This window comes from Saccopteryx leptura, chromosome 2 (assembly GCF_036850995.1).
Source record: "Saccopteryx leptura isolate mSacLep1 chromosome 2, mSacLep1_pri_phased_curated, whole genome shotgun sequence".
NCBI classification, from domain to species: domain Eukaryota; kingdom Metazoa; phylum Chordata; class Mammalia; order Chiroptera; family Emballonuridae; genus Saccopteryx; species Saccopteryx leptura.
The window spans coordinates 202,311,434-202,331,568 of NC_089504.1; the positions used below are offsets into that span (position 1 = coordinate 202,311,434).

General features: G+C 50.0%; 1 pseudogene; it reads left to right on the top strand.

Moving 5' to 3' along the window:
- LOC136393954 (cAMP and cAMP-inhibited cGMP 3',5'-cyclic phosphodiesterase 10A-like) overlaps nt 1-19,528 on the top strand; it is an 85,376-nt pseudogene extending 65,848 nt beyond the window's left edge.
- The last annotated feature ends 607 nt before the right edge of the window (nt 19,529-20,135 follow it).

Here is a 20,135-nt window from a genome sequence, read left to right on the forward strand (position 1 = left end):
TCAGAGAGCTCTCTAGCTGGTGCATGCATCCGCGTAGGGGAGGTGGTGAGCCCAGACAACGTGAACTCACCTGCCCCTTCCACAGAACTCGCCCCATGCGGCTCTTCCATCTGGTTCTTCCTGAGTTGAATCCTTTACAATAAACCTGAGCCAGTAAGTCAGGCATTCCCCCGAGTTCTGGGAGCTCTTGTAGCATGTGATCAGACCTCTGCTTTATAGCTGGTAGGTCAGGACTCTGGGGGCCTGGACTTGCAGTTGTTACCTAATGTGAGGGGCAGTCTTCATTCAGAACAGAGTCCTTAATCCCTGGGTCGGTGCTAATTCTAGCTAGTGTAAGAATTGACATAAGCTACTCTGTTTATTTGGGTTAAATATAAATAACTAAATTATATTAAAAATAGGTAGTAACTTTGGATGCTTATGAAATTTTTCTTTGGACTTAAATAGGAGATAGAACAATTTTTAGCTCTAAAAAAACTTGATAAGGCCTGTTCCCCTTATTGATTAGTTGTGTAATATACATGTATTACTCATAATACAGTTTTTTTGTGCATTTTCCATTGTTCTGGTAGTAACTACAGCATCCTGCCCCCAGCACTTTTTTTTAACAGATTGTTTAAGAAAAAGTTAAGCAATGACAATTAAGCAAATGTTGAGCTACATTTCTAATGGAACGTGTGGATTTCCTCTTGGAAGTCTTCCTGCGCTGCAAAGCCCTCACTGAGAAGGCGGGCGCAGTGGGTCCGCCCCGTGGGGTCTCAGTTCCCGGTGGACAGTGTTGCACTGCTGCCCTCTCTCGTTACACTGATCCAGTTTAGGAATGAACTCAGCCTTCTTTCCGTTTCATTGAAGATTCCACTTCAACATTGGTCCCTTTGAGAGCATGTGTCCCGAGATTTTTGTCCACATGTTCCACCGCTACTGGGGGACATCCTGGTAGGCACGACCACGCACTTCCACTATGAACAGTTGCGTGACAGGACTGCCCCGCCCCCGCCTGGATGCCCAGTCACTTTCCTGGTTGATTACTAAAATATGCTATTTGTAAAGTACCTTTTCAGGATATTTAAATGTAAAAAGGCTAGTAAGTTTGCTGGACAGACCCGCGGCCTCTCTTATTTCCCTTGGAGGCTGCACGCCTTCTGGCCATGTGACTGTCCCTCTGCTCACAGCCACAAACCTATCCAGGTGGTTGTGCAAATGTAGGCTGAATGTACCTCAGCTGCGTAACTGAAAGAGACAGGTTGTCACTCAACATGATCACACACTGTTTTAAAGTGTGTTTGGGAATAGGTGTGTACATTCATGTCGGCTTTCAGCTTACATTCCGTGTCTGTCAGAATAGGTGTAAAAGGAGCAAGTCCAGTAGTCCATCAGTGATGTGCCCTCAGCACGCCTCTCTTTGCCTGTCTGTCCATTTCACTTTTGCCTGTGTCCCGGAGGAATAATTTTTTTCTCTCTCTCTCTCTGCTCATTTACTGGCTAACAGAGGCTCTCAGTCTCTCTAGCACTAAACTTCACTTCTCTCCTGTGGAAGTCTGGTTTCTGTTCCATTTGGCAGTGACTTTCTTAAATTACCATTTTAAAAGGACACACACAGCATAACTAACTCTAGTCATTCTTAAATATCCATTGTCAGTTTGACCACTCAGAACTCTTAAAATGACATACCTTTGACTTTAAGGACATTTAAAAAAATTCAGTGGAGAACATACAGGTTGCGTGTTTTTAGAAGTTTCCTAAACTCTCGTTTTGTTGATATTTGGAAGAGCACTGCTTTGTGTCGATGCCTTTGTCCTTTGTTTTAAGCTGCTTTAAAACAAAGTTGGGGCCCTGGCCGGTTGGCTCAGTGGTAGAGCGTCGGCCTGGCGTGCAGAAGTCCCGGGTTCGATTCCCGGCCAGGGCACACAGGAGAAGCACCCATCTGCTTCTCCACCCCTCCCCCTCTCCTTCCTCTCTGTCTCTCTCTTCCCCTCCCTCAGCCGAGGCTCCATTGGAGCAAAGGTGGCCCGGACGCTGGGGATGGCTCCTTGGCCTATGCCCCAGGTGCTAGAGTGGCTCTGGTCGCAACAGAGTGACGCCCCGGAGGGGCAGAGCGTCGCCCCCTGGTGGGCGTGCCGGGTGGATCCCAGTCGGGCGCATGCGGGAGTCTGTCTGACTGTCTCTCCCCATTTCCAGCTTCAGAAAAATACAAAAAAAAAAACAAAGTTGGTAAGCCCTATTCAAATAAGTTTAAATACATGATAGTAATGTAAAATATAATATAATAACCATCCTGTATAGCAAAAATACATCATTTCTATCACGTGCCATGTCAGGATGTCGTCCTTTGCCACTTATAATTGGAGTGCCATAATAGTTTGGATTCATTTTGAAAAGATAAGCACTCATCTAGAAAGGTCTTGTGCATGGTAAACGTATTTGTAGTGGGTGAATCTGAAAATGCTTTTTGGAAAATACTAATTCAGAACACTCTTGAGCAGAATGGAAGGGTGTGGTGTGCTGGGTGGGCTCTGTGGGAGTTGGGGTGTCCTCCAGTGGGAAGGTGATGGGAGTGGTGGTGAAAACACCAGCCCGTCAGTCCCTCCTTCCTGCCAGGTCCCTTTGTGGATGGAAGAGAAGTCACGGAACTTCTCTTGCCAGTTCCGGAAGGCTAGTTCCTCCCGGAACTGGCTGAGACTTGGGGGGGCAAGGGCCAATGGGGCTATGTGCCTGGGCTCCTCACGGGGGCTTGCGCTGACATGTGTGCCATGCAATGTGTGTGCGGGGCCCGGAGGCCCACGGCAGCATGTTGATTCTCCACTGGCTTCTGTCCATTTCTCCCGCAGCTTTGAGTTTGAAAAGCTGTGTCACTTCATCATGAATGTAAAGAAGAACTACAGGTGGGTTCCCTACCAAAACTGGAAGCATGCGGTCACCGTGGCCCACTGCATGTATGCCATCCTGCAGAGCAACCGCAAGCTCTACACTGACCTGCAGGTGCACACTGCTGCCAGCGGGCCAGGCGGGGGTCAGGCTCTGAGTGGGGCACACATGTGAGTGCATGTGCGACACTTCTGGGTCTGCCCGGCTGGGACCAGGAGGGGGTCAGGCTTTGCGTGGGACATGCATGTGTGTGCATGTGTGACAGTTCCGGGTCTGCCCAGACGGGACCAAGTGGGGGTTGGGCTCTGAGTGGAGCAGGTGTGTGCGTGTATGTGTGACAGTTCCAGGACAGGTTTTGGTTCAGTCAGTAGAAGCACACTTGACAGATTGCTAGACCCAAGCATTTATTGTGTTACTTTGTGTAAGAAATGTAGATACACAAATTCCAACTTCACTAACATGTCCCCAAGGAAAGAGTCACTTTGGTGGCCTTTCTTCCTCATGAAGTCTTGTGAAGAGACCTAAGCAGAGTGAATCTTTCTGTGTCCCACAGGCCTGGGAACGTGGACACACCTGGTGAAGGGCCGCCCAAGGCGTCCTGTGCAGTTAGCCCCTGAGGACTGTTTGAGCTTCTGGCACAGAGGGGTAGGGCCTGTGGTGTCTCCTTGGCTTTCTGCACCTGCGGCGGCTCCATACCCGCGACGGGTTCACATGGGAAGTTGTCCCACCGTGGAGCTGGCAGATTCTGGGCAGCTATCTGTTCCTGCCCAGGTGCCCTGGGTGAGCAGAGTAGCTCGGCCCAGCGTGCTGATCCCGGTCTGGCCCAGCCAGGCCCCCAAGCAGATCTCCCTTGCACCCAGTCCCAGAGAGCCCATGAACACCCGCCTTCAGCTCCCCTCTCCTCTTCTGTGAAGCTGGTGGACTGGTGTCCTGCCTCAGGGGGCATATGACCACAAAGAGAGGGGAGCTTCCTGTCTGTGCTCAGGACAGTGCCCTCCGTCGTGCCCCGGTTCATGTAGAGCAGAAGGCCCTTAGGGTCTCAGCCTCCTCTATCTTTCTGTGACACCGCCTCGCTGTCCCCGAGCCGCCTTCCTGAGCCTCTGACTCTCAGGGAGGGCTCACCTGCAGCCAGGTGCTCCACTCCCCCCCAACAAGTCTCTGCTTCCCCCTCTGCTTTCACTTTCCTGCTCACATGTCACCCCCCGAACTGCCCTTGACCTCCTCCTGCTAGTCCAACCGGCCTGCTCTGTATGTTCTCCTCACACATGGTTGGGCATTCTGCACATGCTTTGTGATTTTCCTGCTGTATTCACAAGTTACAACAGCAGCGACGATGTGAGACTTGGGCTGTGGTGGACAGAGATCGCCCTCCCTGGTGCAAATTGGTGGTGACTGTGGTTTGGGATGTGTGCTTTCATTCGTTATCAATTCCACTTCTTCTCAGACTTGAGGAGAAAAACTGAGGAATGGTTTTACTCTCGTGTTCATAAGCAGAAATGCAGAGGTTAAAATGATGAGGTCACTCAGCACTTCAGAGCTCCATTGGTGCTGTGGCATCTGTGGCAGAGGTTGCTGTGGCCGGCGGTCAGCTGCAGGTCTTCTTCCCTGTCCGCGGGGCTGAGTGTCTGCGCTCTGTGCCATTCTTACAGTGCAAAGGACAGCTGATCGCGTGTCTGTGTTATGACCTGGACCACAGGGACTTCAGCAACAGCTACCTGCAGAAGTTCAACCACCCGCTGGCCGCCCTGTACTCCACGTCCATGATGGAGCAGCACCACTTCTCCCAGACAGTGTCCATCCTACAGGTGGGCTGGCTGGCTGCGCCTGCTCTGTGGCTGACACTCCTTCCAGGAGAGCAGTTCTCTGGGGTGGCGAGAAGGTGCTCTCAGTCCTGGGAGCTGGCACTTGTGGTCAGCACTAGGTTAATATGGATTTGGGTGAAGGATCCTTTATGAAGATTTTAAATATACTTTGTGATCATATTTGGTGTTTTAGTACATGACAGCCTAAGGCAAAGTTTGTTTCATGTAGTTTAATCTAATTTATGAGGCTTTTCGTAATCTAGAACCAGCATATATTAAACAAAAGATCTTGAAAGTTAGGCAAATTCAAGGTTTTAAGTGCTTCCTGAAACCCTTTAAATTTTTTTTTTGTTTGTTTTATTGCATTGCATTGCATTGCATTGCATTTAAGGTGTTCTTGTTGTTTGATCAAGACAAGGACAGTTGTCAACTTCACTGTAAAATATATATGCTCCTCCACTTTATTTTTTTAAGACTTGATTCATTTTAGAGAGGAGGGAGGGAGGGAGAGGGAGGAGAGAGACATAGGGGTCCTTCTACACTTTAAACCTTTTCCCTCAAACTCACCCTAACAAGGTAGCAATAACCTCAGAGTGGTTGTAATAAAACGAGCTATGTCTGACTTGGTGGCAGACCCTGTATATTCCTCCCTTGTCAGTACCTTGGAGAAGGATGAGAACACATCAGAGGGCCTTCACGTTCTGTGTCTAAGGGGAATGCTCCGAGTGCTCAGAGCAGGGACCAGCCACAGCAAGTTGTGAAGCAGCTGGGCATCTCTGCCTGGGCCAGTTCTTTCTTGTGTCACCCAGGGGTCCTCTCTGTACCCCACCAGCTTTTCCTGGGCTGGCCGGGCTGGCATGCTCAGCACCTCCTATCCCAGAGAAGCTGACCTGTCCGGGTCCCACCTGCAGGACTGAGAGGGAGGAGGCAGAGCATGCGGAAGTGTGAGTGCTCATGACCTTCTGGGCAGACATGGAGGCTGCGTTGGGGACCAAGTACTTTGTTTTCAAGTCCCCTGCGGCAGGTAGCTGAACATTCTCCTTGCTCGTGGGCTGGTTTTGTCCCTGATGTCCCCTTGACACCAATTTTCCCTTTTTTTCCTCTAATGATGTATGTGTAATGATATAAGTATGAATGAATAGATAGAAACATACATACCTGCCTCAAGATCCGAGTGGGTTCGTGTGTGTGTATATGTGTACACACCAACATATGGAAAATGTGCTCTTTGTAAATAATCAAACATTCTAGAATTTCATGCAAGTTTATATCTCCTTTGACCTTACTCCTCCCGTCAGGCTGTTTGTTGTTATGGGAAGAAGAAAAGTGATAGAGATGGTGGCGTGGCCTTGATACAAGCGGGTGGGTGGGGTGGGGCCTGTGTTGACTTAGGAAGGTGCACCCAGCTGTCCCCGAGCTGCTGCGGCTCACAGAGGTTCCCCTTGCAGCATTCCCTCGCTGTGTGGGCCTGGTTACTGAGCGGGGCTCCCCCAGTGAGAAGGACCTGGTCGCAGGGCCCGGGTGACAAGAGGAGTCTGGGCTAGCCACTGTCACCCAGGAGATCCTGGGAAAGGTTAGGCCACAAGCCCCTGAGGTGGATTTTAGTCACTGCACAGGCCCAGGGGCACGTCTGCTCCGTTTTCTGAGGAGATGGGCTCAGCAGATCACAAGGACAGGAAGCTGGAAAGAGCGATTGGGCATGGCCATGGATTCGGTGGAGCAGCCCTCCTGTAAAGACTGAGCCGATCCCAGACCGACCAAAGCTCCTGTGTGAGCTGCAACAGGGAGCAGTGTACTGAGGCCACTGCAGACCCTGCCCCATGGGGCCCATAGTACGAGCAGCAGTGTTCAGGACAGGCGCCCCCCTTTTCTGGAAACCTCTGTACTCTCAGCTGATTTTGCAGGTACACTCAAGACACGTCTCTGAGTGTTCCTGCTCAGATCTTACTGCCCCTGAGGGTTCATGGGGAGCCTGTCACTGAGCGCCTCCCAGCTGCCACCAGCCACCGCAGGGGGCAAGGGGAGATCGCAGCACACATCTCTGTCCTGGAGTGTGGGGTCTGCAGGGGGCCAGCGTCCCAGCTCAGCCTTGTGGCCGCTCTTCTCACTGCCCCGCCTGTAGGTGCTCTGGGGAGGCAGCCCTTCTAGTGGGCTGTGACTCTCACTGTGTATCAGCCTAGGGCACTGTCACTTTGGTTCCCAAACCCCCAGCAGTGTTCATTGTAGCCAGAGTCATGCTCAGTGTGGGCACTTGCTGTGGCCTGGTTCCCCAGCATAGGCTGTGCCTGGATGGCCCCTCTCCACCTGCAGCCTTCTCGCCCCACGTCCCGTGGCCACATCTGCCAGGACCCCACTTGTCCAGACCTCCAACTCCACACTGTGCATGTCACAGTGTTGTTGACCTGAATGCAGGGTCACAGCTAGCTCCTCGCTGACCAGGACAGGCGGACGGAACGTGCAGGGGCTGTGGGCTGACGGCAGTGCCAGCCGAGGGAAGGAGGAGCATACGCAGACATGTGGCCCAGCTCCCCTTCCATGCGTGAGCAGGCGTGTGGGCTGGCCTGTGGGGTGAGTGGAGCCATGGAGGAAACCGGCCGCCCTGTGAGGCCAGCCAGAGAGAAGAGAGGCTGTGTTCTAACCTCTCACCGTGATCTTTTAACTCAGGGCATCAGGACGGTTTCCACAGTGACTGCGCCATGGCTGTGTGTAGGGTCATGATGGGTGGGCATTCATGAGAGGAGACTGCCCACCTGGGGTACCCCATGCAGAGCTGGCCACTCTGACTACGACGCCCTCCTGCATGTCCCTCAAGGGCCCATGTGCTTGGCAGTGCACCTCGGTCCTTTATCATGTGTCTGTTTACTGCCTTTCTCCCCTGACCACCATTTCTCCAAGGTGGTACCTCCCCGCTCCACCTTTTCAGTGCCTGTCTGCACATGTTGCTTTCCTGCTGGGCAGTCTTCAGTGGCCTCCCAGCCTCGATCTCCTCACTGACCAGGACTGCTCATACGGTGGATGTCTCCTCCCTGACTGCCCTCAGTGCTGTTGTGTCACAGTCTGTCTGTCCTTCTCAACAACCTTTCTATGGCCGGGAGGCGCCAGTGCTCCATACCATGGCTGCAGTGGTCTGGTGCCTCTTCAGCATGCCTCCACATGGTGCCCTGGAGCACACATGTGTCCTCCTGGTTCCACATTGTGCTGAGCTTTCCAGGATGAGTGAGCTCTCTTCTGCTCTGAAGTGTAAGCCTGAGGGGGCAGTCCCTGCATGTCAGTCATCTCCGTAACTGTGGGCTGTGACCCTGGAGTCTGTGGATGGGTGTGGAGATGGTCACACCATGGTAGAAATGGGGAGAATGAGGGAGACTTTAGATTGGGCAGAACAAGTCCAGAGATAAAAACTGCAAGTCTTGTTTGGGAGAAAGTGAATAGATAAGTCTCCGTGGTGCAGAGCGAGTAGGTGGCTCAGCAGGAGAAAGGGACACGCCTTTGAGTGAGGAGACTCCTTCGAGTGGACAGTGACATCCAAGGAAATAGGCCCTTTTTTCTCACCTAAACCTTACCCACTCGCTTTAGTGATTGTGATAGAACCATTAGTGTCAGAATATTAAATGTGTTCCTTCCCTTTCCTCTGAGATGTTAATGATTATTTTGAAAATTCAATCTGCTTTTTTTCTGTCACTTGCCTCCTGTAACTCTCCTACCTATGGTAAGTATCAGAAAGTCAAAATTTTAGAAATCAGACTCATTAGGAATGATTATGCTCATTATTAAGAAAATCTTCTCAACATCTTATGAATCTCAAATTCCCACGGCTTTTGAAATATGTTCACACTTGAAGAATGTTCCCCTTCATCCAGCATTGTGAGATCCCATGGCAGTTTCATTACTTTATGTAGCGGTGACATTTCCGTGACATGCTCACACGTTCCTGCAGTGTGTCTGCGCTGGGAAATTTCCATTGCCTGCGGTATGCCAAGCACTGCCTCGCTGCTGACCTGAGATGGCAGGACAGATTGGCTTCAGTCTGTCCTGCCCTGCAGGGTTCTGAGTGGACATGGTCTTTGGCCCCCACGTCCATCTGGGCACATCTCTTTGTTCGTGTCTCCTTATCCCTCTCCCTTCCCTACGGCTGCAGAATGGTGCTAATGGAGTGAACCACCTCCACCATCCTAGTCATTGTTTTGTCACCGGCTGAGGACTCGCTGTAAACCAGACACAAGGTCTGTGCTCATACTCATGTGCTGTCAGTCCTGTGGTATCCTATGTGGTGGGAATTATGCACTTCCATTTCACAGATAAGAACTGTGAGCATCGTCCATTGTGCCATCGCTAGCAGTAGCAGAATGGGATCCAACTCTGGAATTGCTTGACCCCAAAACCTGCGTTCTTACTTACAGCCTGCTCCTGCTCCTCAGTGTGCCATCCCGTCCCATGTGGGGGTGATGATGCAACAGAGTGAGCCTTGGGCGTCTTTTCAAGGTCTTGGGTTGTGCAAATTGGATGCAGTCAGTTGTCATGGACATTTTCATCCTAAAGCCCTTGGGAGTCCACCCTGCCTGTCACTTCCTAGAGCAGTGACTTTCAGCCTGGTTGGAGCAGGACTGCAGGGAGTGAGGTCTGGACTACTGGACTGCAGGTGTCAACACCTGAGCCCTGGGCCGTCCATAGACTCTCATAGGTCTGAGCAGCACAGGGCCTTCTGGAGTTACTGTGATTAATAATAGTGTTTAAAATCTCGCTGAGGAAAGATTGGTCGGTGTATCTTTCTGCATCTGTTCTGATGTACATGTGTCACCTCCGCCCTGCCCTTGTCCCCTCAGCCCTGCCCACATGTCTGCCCCGCCCCCCCCGCCTGCTTGACCCCACCCTGCCTGTGTTACACCAACAGCCCTGCCTGTGTGCCCCCACACCCCCCTGCCCATGTGCCCTCCCCCTGCCTGTGTGCCCCCCCACCCCGCCCTGCCTACGTCCACACTGTGGGCAGAGCTGTTGTAGAGCAGACCTGGTCATGTCAACACCTGCCTGGAATCGTCTGGGGCCCCCATGCGCTCCTTCCTGGGTCTCTTGTTCACCCTCCTCTACCTGAACTCTCACCTGGCGCTTGTCCACTTGCTCAACATCCTGAAGTTGGTGTCGTCCCAGCAAACACACGTCTCATGCTCCCCCTTCCCACCTCCGTGTGTCCTTCAGAATGCGGTCCTGCTCCTGTCCTGCCAGAGCCCTCCCCACCCAGCCGGACACACCGTCCACTCTCGGTCTCCTGTGGCTCCACTACCCTGCGAGCTCCTCCATGGTGAGCTTAGGGAGGTGGGGCCTTAGATGCAGTGGTCCTAAGTGACCACTGTCCTGGCATCAGGAGACCCTGCAGGCTGAGCATCTGCTAAGGGGGGACTGTGCTCCCAGCTCTGATGGACAGACACAGCCAATGGCAGGAGAAGCTGGGTCCTTTGTGTCACCAGGTGTAAGAGCTGGAGGCCTTCCAGCATCACCGCCCCTCAGCGCCATGTGTGCACAGGCACGGCGCGGGTCCCAGGACCACAGCGCCCATAGCCTGCACCTCTGCTGTCGCGGAGGCCAAAGAGCTGGGCTGCTTGCCTCCACCACATGCCTGACTGATAGCAGTGGGCCCGCTGCCTTCAGTATGTGTGAGCCTCACACAGTGTGGCCTGGGCTTTTAATGCTGACACACTTACCTACCGAGATACACATGTGTTGTATTACTCTGTGAGGCTTTATGTTTTAACTAACGTGAAATTGCAGCTTTAAATAATACTTTGTTTATGGACACAGAATAGGATGGTGCAAAAATAGGTTTATGGTTGTTTGTATAAAATAATAAATATAGCCCTGGCCGGTTGGCTCAGCGGTAGAGCGTCGGCCTAGCGTGCGGAGGACCCGGGTTCGATTCCCGACCAGGGCACATAGGAGAAGCGCCCATTTGCTTCTCCACCCCTCCGCCGCGCCTTCCTCTCTGTCTCTCTCTTCCCCTCCCGCAGCCGAGGCTCCATTGGAGCAAAGATGGCCCGGGCGCTGGGGATGGCTCTGTGGCCTCTGCCTCAGGTGCTAGAGTGGCTCTGGTCGCAATATGGCGATGCCCAGGATGGGCAGAGCATCGCCCCCTGTTGGGCAGAGCGTCGCCCCATGGTGGGCGTGCCGGGTGGATCCCGGTCGGGCGCATGCGGGAGTCTGTCTGACTGTCTCTCCCTGTTTCCAGCTTCAGAAAAAGGAAAAAAAAAAAATAATAAAAAAAAATAAATATAACAACACAAGAATCAACTCCATTTTATTTACTCACCACTGTAAACATACTATTGCCCCACCCTGTATTTTATTTTAATTCTCTTTTTAGTTAAATTTATTGGGTGACTTTGGTTAATAGAATCCTATAGGTTTCAAGAGTACAATTCTGTGATAACACCATCTGTACATTGTGTTGTCCGCCCACTTCCCAGATTCAGGTCTCCTCCTGTCACCATGTGTTTGGTCCCCTCCAGGGGTCTCCAAACTTTTTACACAGGGGGCCAGTTCACTGTCCCTCAGACCATTGGAGGGCTGCCAAATACAGTGGTCCTCTCACTGACCACCAATGAAAGAGGTGCCCCTTCCAGAAGTGCAGTGGGGGCTGGATAAATGGCCTCAGGGGGCCGCATTGCGGCCTGCAGGCCATAGTTTGGGGACGCCTGCCTTAAGCCTTTACTGCCCCCATCCCTTCCTCTGGTGCCGCCATGCCGTTGTCTGTGTCTCTGAGTTTCAGTTTTATGTCCCACAGATGAGTGAAATTACGTGGTACTTAGCCTTTCTTGTCTGACTTAACTTTGCTTAGCATGGCATTCTCACCATCCATCCATGCTGTCACGATGGCAGTGTCATCCTTTCTCGTGGCTGAGGAGCATCCCACTGTGAACACATACCATGCCTCCCTCACCCGGCCCTCTACCAAAGGACAGTTCAAGCTGTCTGTCTGGTGTGTTTGGTTTGTATGACTCCCTTACAGTTTTGTGTGTTATTGCAAACTATCTGGAATATATTTATTCTAGAGTCTCTTGAAGGGAAGAGGGCCATTTTTGTTTATTTATTCATTTCTTTTACTTTTATAAAAATGAAGGAGGAAGTAATAAAGTCCTAGTTACAACTTTTATTATAGAGGTCCCATCCTCAACATTTCCTCCTTCGGTATTGTGAAGCAATCACAGAAATAATGAATCTACAGTGGGTGGCAGAGTGTACAGCTCCTTTATAACAAGTTTCGTTTGTCTTAGACAACAGACACTTCTTAGACTGGGATGAAAACGCAATCACGATGACACACTAACAGGGTTGCAGTCTGGTCGTAACTCTGGTCATCAAGAGCATTTACAGAGTCCAGTCTAAGATACCCCTATTCTAGAGAGACTAAAAGCACAACCAGCAGCACATGAGAATACTGTGTGCACTGTGACCGAGTGGGTATTGGCAGCAGAGGGATGAGTCACATGCACACATGGATTGTATGTGGCTCCTCTTCAGGTCCCAGCCGTCAGCAGGCGAGCACATCAGCACCGGGGGACACCCTGTGGCCTACAGTGTGTTCAGGGGAGCCCAGCTCACAGGCACTCAGGGTGGAAGCAGAGGCCAGTGGCTTCATGGGTCATGGTCATGCCAAAGCAGAGAGATGTCACAGCACAGGTCAGAGAAAAGGTTTCTGTTTTGTAGCATTTGGCTCTAGGACCACGGACAGCAAGGTTGGACAGGCCATAAAGGTGGTTGAGTTAAGCCAGCCGCCCAACCTTGAGTCGTTTCCTGTCCCCACCAGTCACTAAGCAGCCTTCGCTGCAGCCTCTGGGCCCATGGCGCTCACGCATGTTCTGAGTATGAGATGCATCCCCCTGTGCTGAGCTGATGTTAGCTGGGTCACAGCCTGCACCTCACCCTCTGGGCTCTTGGAGCTGCTGCTGTGAGGCTGTGTCACTACAGTCACGGTGATAGCCAGGAGACGCAGGGTCTTGTCAATCAGAGGGACTTCCTGGTAGTGTTCCAGCATAGCTGTCATCTCAGAGAGATGGTGTACTCGTCTACACTTTGTAACTGGAAAGCAAAATCATGTATGTGAAAGTGCTTTCCACACTCAGCGCCTTGTGCAAGCAGAAGGCCATACAGCCCTTGCTGTCGGGGAGGTGGCCACCCAGAACCGACTGCTGCATGCACTGGAGGATGCTGTGGGCATGTACGGACTCCCAAAGGTGAATGATGCAGAAAGACTGAGAGCAAGGATAGCATGCACATGCAGCTTTACTCCAGAGCGACAGGAAGCAGACAGCATGTAGTGGATGTCTGATCTTGTACAGAAATACACTTTAATAACTTTACAATTTAATATATTTCATCAGCCAATCATGGTAGCTTACGAGAAGTAAGAAGACTCAAAAACCAATTTTTGGTAGCATCATGATAACTAAAAATGAAATAATTAAAATATTATTAGTGAACCCACAAATTTTACACATCTTAATTATCTCAACTTTTTTTCTGTTTGGAGAAAAGCAACCCATTTTTATCTCAATTACAAATAAAAACTTGAAATTCTCAGAGGGAGGAATTAATGTGGAAAGTATTTAAAAGATGCCCATATAGGAAGAGAATTCTGGGACAGTAGAATCGAAGTGACCAGCCTTGGGGCCTTGCCGGGAGGGACACGCTGCACTGTCCCCCGCCCCAAGGATGGAAGGGAAGGTGGCCCAGGCTTGCACCTGCGTGATTGGCATTTCGTGTGTGAGCTCTTGTGCGTGGGGAGAGTGTTCAGTGTGCTAACGTGCACTTTACTTTGAGGTTGTGGGGCACATACTTCCAGGGCAGTGGTAGTCAGTCTGGTCCCTCCCGCCCACTAGGGGGAGCTCCAGCTTTCATGCTGGGCGGTAGCAGAGTAACCAAAGTATAAATAAAAAGATAGATTTAACTATGTAAGTTGTTTTGTAAAGATTTATTCTGCCAAACAGCGAAAATCGAACATAAAGTACTTGGTAAGTAATTATTATTATATACTTTAACTTGCTGTAACTCTGCTTTATAAATTTTATGAAGTAAAGTTACTTTCCTACTTTATAAATCACCATTACTGTGGAACCGGTGGGCAGTTAGAAAATTTTACTACTAACAGAGATACAAAAGAGGGCGGTAGGTATAAAAAAGTTGACTACCCCTGTTCTAGGGTAAAAAGACAGGAGGTCAGTGTTCATTATGCTTGCTGGAGTGGACAAGGATATAGGTAACTTTTAGCTCATTAATTTTCAGTATAATATTAAAAGCACTACACTTTTAATTTAAGAAGAAAAATTTTTTATTTAAATATTGTACTTTACATTTTTCAGGCCTTCAGTTACTGATTAGACATATCCACAAACTATATAGGTAGGTATGTAGTTCAGTCACTGAGATTTTGCGGCCGCAGATGATGTTACCATCGCTGAAATAGTTCATTCAAGTGCTGGTTTTGTTGTTGTAGCTGGAAGAGAAGGCACAACCCAATCCATTTGTCATTTCAGACTATTCTTCTGTTTCCTCCAAACCTGTCATTGGCGTGCCAGGTGCCCCTGGCTGACTGTGCTACCGCCAGCCGGGGAGAAGCCACAGGATCCGAGCTTGTGCTGGTCACTGGTGGTGTGTTTGTGTCTTTGCAGCTGGCAGGGCACAACATCTTCTCCACGCTGAGCTCCAGTGAGTACGAGCAGGTGCTCGAGATCATCCGCAAAGCCATCATCACCACCGACCTGGCGCTCTACTTCAGAAACAGGAAGCAGCTGGAGGAGATGTACCAGAGCGGCTCACTGAACCTCAACAACCAGTCAGACAGATAGGGGGGTCTGACAGCTGGAAGCCCTGTACCTGTGATCGGAGTCCACACACCTCTAAAAACAGAAGTGCAGCTTTTGGTGAGGTGTGTGTCTGGATTCATTTTTTGTGCATGTGGGTGTCCCGTTGTTGAAGAGACTGTCTTTATCCACTGTTTGGGTTTTGCTTTTTTATCAGACATCAGTTGACTATGTTATGTGGGTCTACTTGGGGGCTCTCTGTTCTGCTCCATTGATCTATTTGTCTGTTCTCCCACTGTGCTGATGACTACAGTAGATTTATAGTTAGTCCTGAAGTCGGGCGATGCCAGGCCTCCAACATTGTGTGGGCTATTCTGGGCCTTAGGCCTCCATACAAACAAGTATTTCATTTTGGGAGGTGCTAATATAATAGGTACTATATTTCTAATTTATAATTTCACTTGTTCCTTGCCAGTATGCAAGGGAAGCAGTTGACTTTTGTGTGTTGACCTTGTATCCTTCCATCTCTCTGTAATCACCTGTTAGGTCCAGTGGTGTTCTTGTCTGTTCTTTTGGATTTTCTACAGAGATAAACATGTCATCTGTGAACAAGGACAGTTTTATGTCTTCTTTCTCATAAGTATATCTTTTATTTCCTTGTATTGTCTTACTGCATTGTTAAGGACTTCTGGTCTGATGTTAAAAAGGAGAGTTTAGAGCAGGGGTCCCCAAACTTTTTACACAGGGGGCCAGTTCACTGTCCCTCAGACCATTGGAGGGCCAGAAAAAAACTATGAACAAATCCCTATGCACACTGCACATATCTTATTTTAAAGTAAAAAAACAAAACGGGAACAAATACAATATTTAAAATAAAGAACAAGTAAATTTAAATCAACAAACTGACCAGTATTTCAGTGGGAACTATGGGCCTGCTTTTGGCTAATGGGATGGTCAATGTGCTCCTCTCACTGACCACGAATGAAAGAGGTGCCCCTTCCGAAAGTGTGGTGGGGGCCGGATAAATGGCCTCAGGGGGCCACATGCGGCCCGCGGGTCGTAGTTTGGGGACCCCTGGTTTAGAGGAAAGGATACCCTTACCTTATTCCTCATCTTAGGAGAAAGCTTCTGGTTTCTTCCCATTAAGTATGATGCTAGCCGTATGTCTTTATCAAGTTGAGGTTACCCCGTGCCTAGTTTACTGAGAGCTGCCATCATGAATGAGTGTTGAGTATTGTCAGATGAATATTATGCATCTATTGATATGATCATGTGATTTTCTTTGGCCTGTTGGTAATATGATAGATTAAATTATTTTTGAATATTGAACTAGCCTTGCATGCCTGAGATATATCCTACTTTTTTGTGGTGTATGATTCTTTTTGTGCAGGATTGGCTTTGATTTGCTAAAATTCTGTTGAGGATTTTTTACATCTATGCTCATGAGAACTGTTGGTCTGTAGTTTTCTTTTCCTGTAATGTCTTTGTCAAGTTCTGGTCTTGGGGTAGTGCTGGCCTCATGGAATGAGGGAGTGTTTTCTTGCTTTTATGCATAAAGAGGGATTATAGCAAATTGATATAATTTTTTTTCTTCAAATATTTGATAGAACTCACCAGTGAACCATTCTGGGCCTGGTTCATTTTGTTTTGGAAAAGTTATTTAGTATTAACTCAATCATATTTAATATAAATATGATTTAATTTAAATCAAATATGATTTAATATAAATCAAATTTAATAAAGTACTTTCAGATTGTTTTTATTCTTGTGTATATTTTGGCAGATCCTTCAAGAAGTTGGTCTGTTTCATCTTGGTTGTCAAACTTGGGGCATAGAGTTGTTCATGATATGTATGCCTGGTTACTTTTTCATGTCCATAGGATCTGTAGTGATGTGCTTTTCTCATTTCTGATATTAGTAACTTATATCCTCTCTCTTTTCTTCTCAGTTAGACTTGTCAGAGGCTTATTGATTTTATTGATCTTTTCAAAAACAGATTTGAGTTTAATTTTCTTTGTTGATTTCCTATTCTTAATTTTATTGATTTCTGATCTAATTCTTATTTCTTTTCTTCTACTTACTTTGAATTTAATTTGCCATTTTCTAGTTTTGAAAAGTGGAAGCTTATAGATCTTCTCTGATCTGATTCTGGAGAGGAGTCCCCAGCTATGGTTCTGGAGGAGGAGAACGCGCCTGAGCCCCCTAAGGGTCCCACCCCCATGAAGCCTGCCTGGGCCTTGTGGCTCACTCTCCCCAGAGCTTGGCTGGAGCTCAAGGGGACTGCCTTCCCCCACCTTGTACAGATCCCCTGAGCTTGGGGAGAAGTGGCCTCTGAGCAGGATGGATTAGGACCTCCAGTTCTGAGCCTTCAGCCACTCCTCGCACCCCCAATGGCAGGTTGGCCTTGCTTCTGAGGCTGGCCTCCTAAACCCTCCTCACCTCCTGCCTTGCCTTCAGATTGGCAGGAGGGCCAGTCCCAGAGTGTGACAGTTCTTCTGTCCTTGCCAGCTTGCGGGAGCTACCTGGGTCCCCTCTGGCTTCCTCTGTGAGGGGCCCTGATCTGGTCCCAAACATCCTGGACCTCTGAGCTTGTGTCTAGTGCCTGAAATGTTCTTTACCTCACTTCCTGCCTTACCTCCCTCCTGTTCTTTTCTTCATTGTCTTGATGTCTCTGTCTTCACTCTGGCTCTTTTCCCTTCTCTCCCTCCCTCTCTCCTCCCTCCTCTCTCTTCCTCTCAGTTTATCTTTATTTAATATTCTCCCTCCCTCCCTTCAGGTGTCCCATCCTCTTCTCCTGCCCCTTTCTGCCAGTTTTATGTTACGTGGAGGAGTGTTAGGGCAGTTGACAGAGGACAGGCAGGGGATCCACACATGTTTCCTGACCTCCCTTCAAGAGAAGGCAATCCTTCCAGACCTGTGGGGCACGTTGCCTGTAGGTCACTGTATGGGCCTCTCCTCCCTTCCCCTCTCACTCCCACTGCTGACCTTGCAGGTGGAAGCTGATTTGAGGGGGTCAGGGAGTGCTGGGTGATGGAAGTGGTCTGGGACAATAAGCTCTTCTCATCAGGAAGCCCAGCACTCTCTGTTCACCAGGTGCTGCTGACCTGGCCCATGTCCACTTAGATGAGGCCTCTGTGGTGCCTATAAGGCTGAGGCCTCCATGCTTCTTGGTTCTCTGCCCTAAGGCCCAAGACAAAACTCAGAGGCAGTGTGACCCAGGCCCTGATGGGTTTCATGGGGAAGGGCACAGTGTGCAGCCAGCCAGCTGCATGCATGGCTTTTTTTTTTAGAGGATCCAAAGGGAAGGACATCAACACCATCAAGTCCCTGAGAGTCTTGCGTGTCTTGCAGCCCCTCAAGACCATCAAGCGGCTGCCAAAGCTCAAGGTAAGGGCCTGGAGTTGGAACTTGAGAGCATGCAGTGCCATGCATACATGTTGGGTACATACATGCTCACCCACATGCATTCACACACATGTGGTAGATGGACATGCATGTGCTGTACACGCGTGTGAATGCATGTGGAACGAGCATGTACGTGCTGTGCACGTGTGTGTACCTCTGCACATTTGAGTGAGCATGCATGTACCATGCACTTGTGTGGGCCTGTGCACATGTGAATGAGCATGCATGTGCTGTGTAGATGTGTGGGCCTGTGCAATGGAGTACACATATGTGAGTTAGCATGTATTAGGCTGTGCATGTGCAGGACGCATGTTAGGTGTGTACACTACATGTGCATACATGTATGTGTGAGTGTGTGTAAATGTGAATAACCCTGTCCTCCTGCAGCTTCTCTGTGGGTTAAGGGTAGGCACAGCTGAGGGGAACCCCTACATGAGGTTTTCTCAGACCATGTACTGCGTGGGTGGGATGGGTGCTCTCAGCTCTCTGACCACCCACACCTCCAGCAGTGTCCTGTAGGACAGTATTTCATTCACAGCTGCAGTGTCCAGAGGAAAGGACTGCCCAAGGAATTGGGGGATGATGGGGTGGTGCGGGAGGCAGGTCCCGAGGAGTGGTAATGGGGCTGGGCCCTGCAGGGTGGGTGCAGCTCAGGCTCTGAGTAAAGGAAAGTGTGAAGTGTGCACTCCAGCACTTAGAGTTCTTCTGAAATCTAATCACTGTGTGAAGTGCTTTATATGCGTCAAGTCATTTAATTCTCCAAAACTGTGTGCAGTGAAGTACCTGTAGTTTGAGGATCTTGGAGGTGCAAGCCTTAGGGACACAGGCAGTGCGTGGATTACAGAGGGTAGTTTCCCCAGAGCCTGTGTGTGAAGGGGCCACCTGGGAGGTGACCTAAAAGCAGCCAGAGGTGCTGGGTCAGGTGGAGACTTGGACCTGCCATCGGGGAGAGGGCCCAGGGACACTGTGCAGGTGGGCCGTGGCTGTGTTTGCCAAGCCCTCTGCTCAGTCTGTGCATGCCAGGCAGTGTTCTGGAGGTGGCTGTGGTGTGGGATGGGGACAGCTGCTGGGCTCCAGGAAGCTGGGACTGGGGCCAGGTCAGCAGTGCAGGGAAAACTGAGCCTCCTGATGGGGAAGGAGCTGAGGGAAAGGGCTGGTGGTAAAGTGAGTCACCCCTGGGCCACCAAGCCTGCCCAAAGTGCCTGTGCTGAAGCGAGTCACAGCATCGCTGCTTCTCTGCCCTGCACAGATCCCACAGATGGGCAGGAGCACAGTGTGGCCCTCTGGCAGACCTCGGGGCAGGGGTGGGGTGAGTGGCCACATCCCATTCCCTCTGTGTCAGCTCTGCCTGACACAGGCCAGCCTGGGATCCGGGCTGTCATTGCCCACCTGCCCTGTGATACCTCTCCTAGCTCTGCCAGCCACTCTGTTACATCCACAATGACCCTTTCCTTCCTGAGAGAAAAACAGCAGGCAGCAGGTCCTCTTGATGGTCAGGGGCCCAAGAGCCACACAGGGTCCTGAAGTTCTAGCATGTAGGTGCTCTGTCCCCCACACTTGCAGGCTGTGTTCAACTGTGTGGTGAACTCCCTGAAGAACATACTCAACATCCTGATCGTCTACGTCAGGGGTCCCCAAACTACGGCCCAGGGGCTGCATGCGGCCCCCTGAGGCCATTTATCCGGCCCCCACCATACTTCCGGAAGGGGCACCTCTTTCATTGGTGGTCAGTGAGTACTGTATGTGATGGTGCGGCAAAGCGCGGAATCACTCGCATACTCACATACAGTACTACTTCCGGTGATGCCGGACGCTCGCGTCACGGCTCTGGAAGCGCGTCATATCACTTGTTACAGCTAGCAGTGACAAATATGGAACTAGACATTGACCATCTCATTAGCCAAAAGCAGGCCCATAGTTCCCATTGAAATGCTGGTCAGTTTGTTGATTTAAATTTACTTGTTCTTTATTTTAAATATTGTATTTGTTCCCGTTTCGTTTTTTTACTTTAAAATAAGATATGTGCAGTGTGTATAGGGATTTGTTTATAGTTTTTTTCTGGCCCTCCAACGGTCTGAGGGACAGTGAACTGGCCCCCTGTGTAAAAAGTTTGGGGACCCCTGGTCTACATGCTCTTCATGTTCTTCTTTGCCGTCATTGCCGTGCAGCTGTTCAAGGGCAAGTTCTTCTACTGCATGGAGTCCAAGGAGCTGGAGAGGGACTGCAGGTGAGCTAAACTGGGCTGGGGCTGGGGAGCATGTGCCTCTGTCCCAGGGAT